We start from the raw sequence: 8,421 nt of genomic DNA on the forward strand, positions 1-8,421 counted from the left end.
GAGCGGGACCTTTCATAAAATTCTCCAACTCAAAGCCTATCAGCTCATCACTCACTTGAAAAACAATCCTACCATTCTGAACATCTACTATAACACCCGCAGTGGCGAGAAAGGGTCGTCCTAAAATTATAGGGCACTCATTGTCCTCATCTATGTCAAGCACCATGAAATCAGTTGGGATGTATATCCCTTCTATTTTAACGGGGATGTCCTCAACATATCCGACAGGTTGGATATCAGAACGATCGGCTAATTAACTTCAATGTTGTTTCGGTAGGCTTTAGCTCCCCCATCCCCAACCTTTTAAAGAGGGGTAAGGGCAACAGACTAACATTAGCTCCTAAATCACATAAGGCTCGGTTTAAGGTTTCACTCCCTATCACACAAGGGATGGCAAAACTTCCTGGATCTCTAAGCTTTGGAGGTGGCTTCTTGATGATTGCACTTTTTTCTCTTGTTAAAGCTATTATCTCATTTTGCTCTATAGCCTTTTTCTTTGAAAAGATGTCTTTTAAAAACTTGGCATATAGAGGCATACGAGACAAAGCTTCAGCAAAGGGAATCTGAATGCAAATCTTTTTAAGTATGTTTAAGAATTTATTAAATCGAGCCTCCAAGTTAAGCTTAACGAGCCTTAATGGGGAAAGGGCTTTGTTCTCGTCAAGTGGTTTCTCTATCGCATCCTTCTCACCTAGAAGCTTAACACTCTCTCCCTTGACACTTTTGGCTTTAGCAACGGTCTCTTCTAACTTACTACCCCCAAGAGAAATAGCATTGACATGAGCTTTGGGGTTTGTTTCGGGTTGACCGGGAAATACTCCCGAAGTTTGGGAAGAGGTGGCTACTTGTTGGGCCACTAGGGAGATTTGGGTCTCAAGCATTTTAGTGTGTGTGGCGATAGAATCAACCTTGGTAGTGAGTTTGGAGAGAGAGTCATTCAGAAATCCCGTTTGGTTTTTCAGTTCTTGAAGTTGTTTATTTTGATTCATCATGCAATTTTCCAACAGGATTTCCAAACTATACTTCTGAGCCACCCTCTGGTTGTTTGTATAGCCAGGTGGTGCTACTTGCCCATAGGAACCTTGAGGGTTTTTATAAAAGTTTTGATTTGGCCTCGTTCCTTCGTTGTATTGAGCATAGTTTAATTGCTCAATACTGTTAGTAGCACTACCTAACTGACAATCAACACCAATATGACCAAATATACCACATATTTCACAAGGAGGAGATGTAGGAGAAGGTGTGACAGCATTAACATTAAGTTTTTCAAATTTTTGAGTTAAGGCATCAACCTTAGCAGCGAGGTGATCATAATTGGAGACCTCGTACATACCTGCCTCCTTTTTGGAGGGAGTAGAGGCGGTAATGGCTCTTTCGTTGGTCCATTGGTAGTGATTCTGAGCCATATCTTCAATCAATGCGTAAGCCTCCGTATAATTCTTGTTCATTAGTGCTCCACCTGCAGCTGCATCAACAGACATCTTAGTGGTATATGTTAGGCCATTATAAAAAGTGTGGACTATGAGCCACTTTTCCAAACCATGGTGGGGACAAAGTCTAAGCATTTCCTTGAAACGCTCCCACGCATCATAGAGAGACTCCCCATCTTTTTGGTTGAACCGCGTGATCTGGTCTCTTAGTTTGGCGGTTTTAGAAGGGGGAAAGAATCAGGCAAGGAATGCTCGCCTCATTTGATCCATGAAGTGATGGAACCGACTTCTAGGGAATGGAACCAAGCGCTAGCTCTATCCCTTAAGGAAAAGGGAAAGAGATGAAGTCTCTTGGTTCACTTTTATAGTGCCACTGAGTCTAAGGAAGGAAGAAATATGGATATTTGGATCCTCAGTGGGTGATCCAGAAAACTGATTTTGCTGCACCAAATTGAGTAGTGCAAGCTTGATCTCGAAGTTGTTACCCTCAACCGTTGGGTACACGATAATAGCTTGTGGCTCTTCCGTTGAAGGAGTAGCATACTCTTTGAGAGTGCGTTCATCCATAGCAGTATTATTTTATGCCTCTCTCTTTTTCTTATGCAAATATCTTTCGATCTCAGGAATAAATTCTCCGAGACTTTTACTTCTTCGCATAAGAAATCGAGAACCCAAGAAGTTAGTGGTAATACAAAGAAAGAAGTAGAAGAAAAGAGGAAGAAGAAGGAGTTCTAATCACAAAGAAAGAGTTAATTAAATTAGTTTACTCCCCGGCAGCGGCGCCAAAAACTTGATGAGATAAAACCGCAAGTGCACGGTCTTACCGAAGTAGTATGAAAAGAGTATCGTTCCGACAAGGAATAGTTTAATTCAATTAACCTTTGGAAATGATTAGAGAAGAAAAGAATTGCAAGTTGGGGTTTTCAAGCGTTTGAAAGATAATAATAATAAAAGGAGCCTTGGGATCGTTGGTTTCATCTAAATAACAAGTCCTTCACAAACCAAACTAAAAGCTTATAATGTTATGTTAGACCTAATTTCTCAAGACAGTTTCTCTTATGTTCCTCTAGCAACCAAGCCTATTTCGCTGACTTGATTACTATTAGATTCTGGTTCCTCTAACAACCAAGTCTATTTCGCTGACTTGATTATTATTAGTTCCCTTGAAGATCGAAACTATATGTCTCAAAGATTGCAAAGACTATTTCGCTGCCTTTGTAATCCTTGTCTAAATTCACTTGTTCGAATATCAAAGCTCCACTTTCGTTTTATGAATTGATATTTGGAATAATGGATAAACAATTATCAAACCCTCCACTTTCGTTTCCACAGTTTGATAATGGTTGATCCATGTTAAAGCGGTGAATTTAGATAAGAAATTAGGGTTACATAAGATTAAGGCTTAGAGCTTGGCTTGATTAGGATTATGTCATTTAGACTTATCCAACAATCCCAAGACAAGGAGAAGTCTACTCACTCATGTTCATCGTAGACATAGGGGAGAAGAGAGAAAGCATAAAAGTAAATGACAAGAAAATAAAGGAAATGAAAAGAACTTTAATTAGAAAAGCAACTGTCACTTATTGAATTCCAAGTAAAGATGAATATTTGTGATGGCTAGCTACTCTATTTATAGCATACATTCGACTTAAAATCTAAGCAATTACATTACTAGAATGTTCCACAAGAAACTGCGGGCTAAAAATAGAGTAGCTTAAAATCTAAGCAAAAGCAGCAAAAGTGACTCTGGAGGGTGGCACGGCCGTCCCAATTCTAGCACGGGCCGTGCCAATTCTAGCACGGGCCGTGCCAAGCTTCTGACTTTGGGGGAGACATATTTTGTCTCCAAATCTTCGTATTTTCGTACCAAATCAGATCCAAATCCCTTTCTTTTGCTCCAAGACTCAATCCATCAAATATTCGTTCCTGAAATATAACAATATGGAATTAAAGTAAAATAGTTCAAAAAGGAAATAATATAAATATAAAATAAACTTAAATCTAATTAAAATGAAACTAAATAACATATTAAAATAGATAATAAATGACTCATCACAGGTTCATAATGATACATAAGGAATGATGAATACAACGACAAATTATCCCCATCCCGTTACGTAACAGAGCTCCTAAGACACATGTGAGGAAAATCCACTCACAACAGCAAATAACAGCAACTATCAGCTACTACTCTGGATCACCTGCAAGTTACCCATACGAAGGGCAGCATTTCCAAGAAGAAGGGGTGAGATTCACAAACAATAATAATAGATATATATAAATTATCAACTGTACTTAACAACTTAATTCAATAACATAATTAGCAACATATATCCAACAATACTGTTCATACTTCTTCAATTTTAATAACACTTACTAATCCAATCAACAACGACGACACAACAAGATTCAACAACAACTACAAAACTCATTCGATCAACAACTCACTCAACAACAACTACAACATCTTACTCAACAACACCTACAACAATTCACTCAACAACAACTACGACATCTTACTCAACAACACCTACAACAACAAGATTCAACCAATAACTACCATATGCATGTGGTACAATTTTCAACGTGTTGAATGACTAAGCATTCCAGGGCATAAGCCCTCAACAATTTGAATGACAAGGCATTCCAGGGCATAAGCCCTCAACAATTTGAATGACAAGGCATTCCAGGGCATAAGCCCTCAACAATTTGAATGACAAAGCATTCCAGGGCATAAGCCCTCAACGGTTTTTCTTTTGAATTTACAATGACTTTGACCTGTGTATATCAACATACAACTCCCCTACGACAACGACAACATGGACAGCAACATCTACTACACAACCGTGCATATTTATTCATGACTTACACCTCAACATTGTCTATTTGTGACACAACGACCTTTGTACAATGGTATTCAAAAACTTGTATACTTTATTTAAATATAAATATACATCAAATAACAATCAACAATCAATCATATTCAACTCTGCAGCTCTGGTAAAATAGCATAATTATTCATAGTCATTTGTCCTACACGAGGATCCAACCAAACAGTATTCAAAAACACAGATGCGGCTTCAGCTACTGAGCAACTCGCGAGGCGAGTGCATTTGCTCGCTAGGCGAACTCAAGAAAATAGGCTACTCGCTATGGCGAGTAAGTTGTTCACCTAGGCGAGCAGAAAAATGGTGCTCTCGGGAGTTTTGACATTTTTCTCACTAAATCTTCATTTTTAAGCTCCCTAATCCTCTTTTTGATCTAAAAACTTGATCAGTCCTCTCCATAAACATCTAGGCACTCAAAACCATCCAACATACTACCTAAACAACATTTTAAAAATCAAAGTTTCTTTCTCTAGTACTCGCCATGGCGAGCGATCTTGATCGCGAGGCGGGCGATGAATATTGCTCACTCGTGAGGCGAGGCAAGCTACTCGCGGAGGTGAGCGATGAATGTATGTATGGGCAGATTGCAGTTTTTCTCAAAAATTCACCCAATCCCATTGTTCTAACCTTAAAACTGATTCTAAACATCAACCTATGAATCTTCTAAGGTTTGTACACAGTTTTTGCACCAATTTCACATGTTTTCATTAATTAATCATCAATCTACAACTTTTAACCCTAATCCCAAATTCTAAAATTAATCAGAACCTTTGCTAAAACAGAATCAGAATTATATAGACTATAACTATTGAGAGTTAGCCTCACCCTTACCTTGAATTGATGAACAAGCTCTACGAAAATCAGATTCTCCCCTCTTGGCTCTCCTCTTGGTTCTCCCAAAACTCTGTTGTACGTGAAAACTGCTTCTGACTTCTATTTTCTAATTTTCTCAATAAATATAACCTCCCAATATTTAATTAACTCCCACTTAATTCACCTAATTATCAATTAACCCCAAAACTCCAATTAAATCCTAATTCTCACTTATTCTATTAAATAATAAAAATAGTCATTTAATAAAATACACCACACCACAAAATCAACATAAATCATTTAAAATCATATAAAAGACTAAAAATAATAAAATAACAATTAGGGCGTTACAACTGTGTCCTTTTAGGTGCTCTGATACGTAACGGGATGAGATCTTTTGTGGCTATTTCTTGTTCCTTTACATATTTGATTTATGATTAAGTTATTTGACTGAATTCATGACATGTTTTGACGAGGCCTGCGTGCCAAGACATTATTTATGATGATGAATTTATCCGCTGCAATGTTTTAGAATTTGTTTTACGTTGAAGGATAATTAGTTAATTATCTTATTTATGATTTTTGAAGTGTAGCATTCCGTTTATATGATGAATACTCTGATTATATGTTTGAAATTTTTAAGTTGGGAAAACAGGGTGTTACACTTCCTTTATTGATTTTGGTTCAATCTGTGAGATCATTGCGAAATCATTTGTTTGAAAGGATCTTCTGGTTCTTACTCCATCTGTGGTTTCACCAATTATTTGTTCTTGTGGGTGATGATCTACGATTCTCCATGATTTTGGAGGACTTAGAGAAACTTCTTCATTTGATGATTGTTGTTGAGTTTTTCGATGTCAAGGTTGATCTGACTTACTTCCTCATCTTCTTCAAAAATTCTTTCTTGAGTCTCAAGTTCCTCAAATTCATCAAATTTTATGTGCATACTTTCTTCTAAAACTTTTGTTCTCAAGTTATACACCCTATAAGCTTTTGAAGTAACGGAGTAACCAAGAAATATAGCTTTGTCTGACTTTGAATCAAATTTTCCTAGGTTATCTTTGTTGTTTAAAATATAACAATTGCATCCAAAAATATGAAAATAAGAAATGTTTGGCTTTCTTTTTTTCCAGAGTTGATACGGGGTTTTATTTAAAACTTTTCTTATTTAAACTCTATTTTAAATGTAGCAAGATGTATTTATGGCTTCTGCCCAAAAATATTTCTCAACATTTGATTCATTCAAAATAGTTCTTGCCATTTCTTGCAAAGTTCTATTTTTTCTTTCAACAACTCCATTTTGTTCAGAAGTTCTAGGACAAGAAAAATTCTGAGATATTCCATTTTCACTAAAAAAAATTGTTCAAAAGAGGCATTTTCAAATTCTCCTCCATGATCACTTCTTACTGCGATAATGTTCATTTCTTTCTGATTTTGAACTTTTTTGCAAAAGGTTTGAAAAGCTTCAAAAGAATCATTTTTATGTTTTAAAATAAACCCAAGTGAATATGGAAAAATCATCAACGATTACAAAGCCATATTTTTTGCCACCAAGACTTTCTATTGAGATAGATCCAAATAAATCTATGTGAAGTAGTTCAAGAGGGCTTTTTGTTGAAATGAAATCTTTTGGAGGAAAGCTACTTTTAACTTGTTTTCCTCTGACGCATGCTTCACATATCTTATTCTTCTCCTAGTTAATCTTAGGAAGTCCTCTTACTAAATCAAGTTTTGATATTCTAGAAATTGTTTCCATACTTATATGGCCATCCCTTTTATGCCAAATCCATTTATCCTTTTCAAGGGATATAAAGCATGATTCAACAGGGAGTTCATCTGACTATAGAGTGTAAACATTTTTATTTCTTGATCCGGTAAATAAGATTTTTCCTGAAGATATTTGTCTTACTTCGCATGTGTGAGGTTTGAATATTACTTCAAGACCACTGTAACGCCGTCTTTGATTATTTCATTATTTTGTTGAGTTTAGAGTATAATTATATGATTTATGTGATTTAAATAATTATGTGATGTGTTGTGGATTTATTAAGTGGCTTATTTTACTATTTAATAGAATAAGATTTGAAAATAAAATAAATATTGAGATGAGGGGTTGTTTTGAAAATTTAGAGAGTTTAGTGGAAGAGGAGTAAATAAGATAAAATAGATGAGAAGAGATAAATAGGAGGAAATAGGTTAGAATTGTTTTTACGTGAAACAAGTTTTGGAAAAGGGATAACAAGAGGAGAGAAGAACCAAGAGAAGAGGCTGCCCAATCGAAATCCTAAGATAAGGGTGGAACTAACATTCATTAATCTTAAGTCCATTATTCTGAAAATTGTCTTTAACATGTTGAAGGTTTAGTTTTTGAGAATTTGAGAATTAGGTTAAAAGTGATCAATTGAGGATTAGATGATGGAAACTTGTAGAACCATGAGATTAGGTGATTTTTGGAGAAAATCTGCATTCTGCCCGAGAAGAAATTCATCGCTCGCCTCAGCGAGCAGCATCCTTCGCCTCGCGAGGGATGAAGTTCATCACTCGCTTCGCGAGCAAATTCCCTTCGCCTCGCGAGTGACACATTGTTACTCGCCATTGCGAGCAGATCACTCGCCATAGCGAGTTGACCAGTGAGTCAAACCCGATTTTGTGAATTACCTCTGTTAGTTGAGTTATAGATGGTTTTGAGTGCCTTAATATATATAAGAATGATTAGGTTTTTAGATGGAAATTGAACATAGGGAAGTTAAAAATGGGGTTTTTGGGTGAAAAATGTCAATTTCCCGAGAGCATCCAGTTCTTGTTTGCCAAGGCGAGCAGTCATTTTCCTGAACTCGCCATAGCGAGCAAAGTCCCTCGCCTCGCGAGCTCCTTAGAGACAGACTACCTTGTTAAGGGTTCATGTGATCTTTGTCCCACGAGTTGTTAGGAGATAGACCTTGGGGCAGGAGTGAAGTTATTCATAATGTTATTGCTGTTCTGAGAGTCTGAATTGAGGTGATTAAATGTTGATGATTATTATGAAATATTTATATGCCTTATGTGGAAAATGAATGATGTTGAAGTTGTTGATGCTTATCATTGATATTGTTATGCTGTGAATTGCTTATGTGTTGTTTCCTATTGCTGTTGAATATTAATCAAGTTGCAAGTGTTGGTCTGAGTTGTAAGTTGTCGTTCCAAAGTATTGGATTCTTAAGTTGTTGATGTTGTCCAAGTTGTAATTTGTTGAGTCCATGCATACTCATTCATGTTGGGGGCTTGATGCCCTGTGAGCTTTTGCTCTTTAC

General features: G+C 36.5%; 1 non-coding gene across 1 annotated transcript; it reads left to right on the plus strand.

Moving 5' to 3' along the window:
• Positions 1-1,536: 1,536 nt before the first annotated feature.
• Positions 1,537-1,643, plus strand: LOC120577976 (small nucleolar RNA R71). The gene has a single exon (XR_005643952.1). It is a non-coding gene; the product is annotated as a small nucleolar RNA R71 (small nucleolar RNA).
• The last annotated feature ends 6,778 nt before the right edge of the window (positions 1,644-8,421 follow it).

The sequence above is a fragment of the Medicago truncatula genome, chromosome 1 (genome assembly GCF_003473485.1).
Source record: "Medicago truncatula cultivar Jemalong A17 chromosome 1, MtrunA17r5.0-ANR, whole genome shotgun sequence".
In the NCBI taxonomy this organism is placed as follows: domain Eukaryota; kingdom Viridiplantae; phylum Streptophyta; class Magnoliopsida; order Fabales; family Fabaceae; genus Medicago; species Medicago truncatula.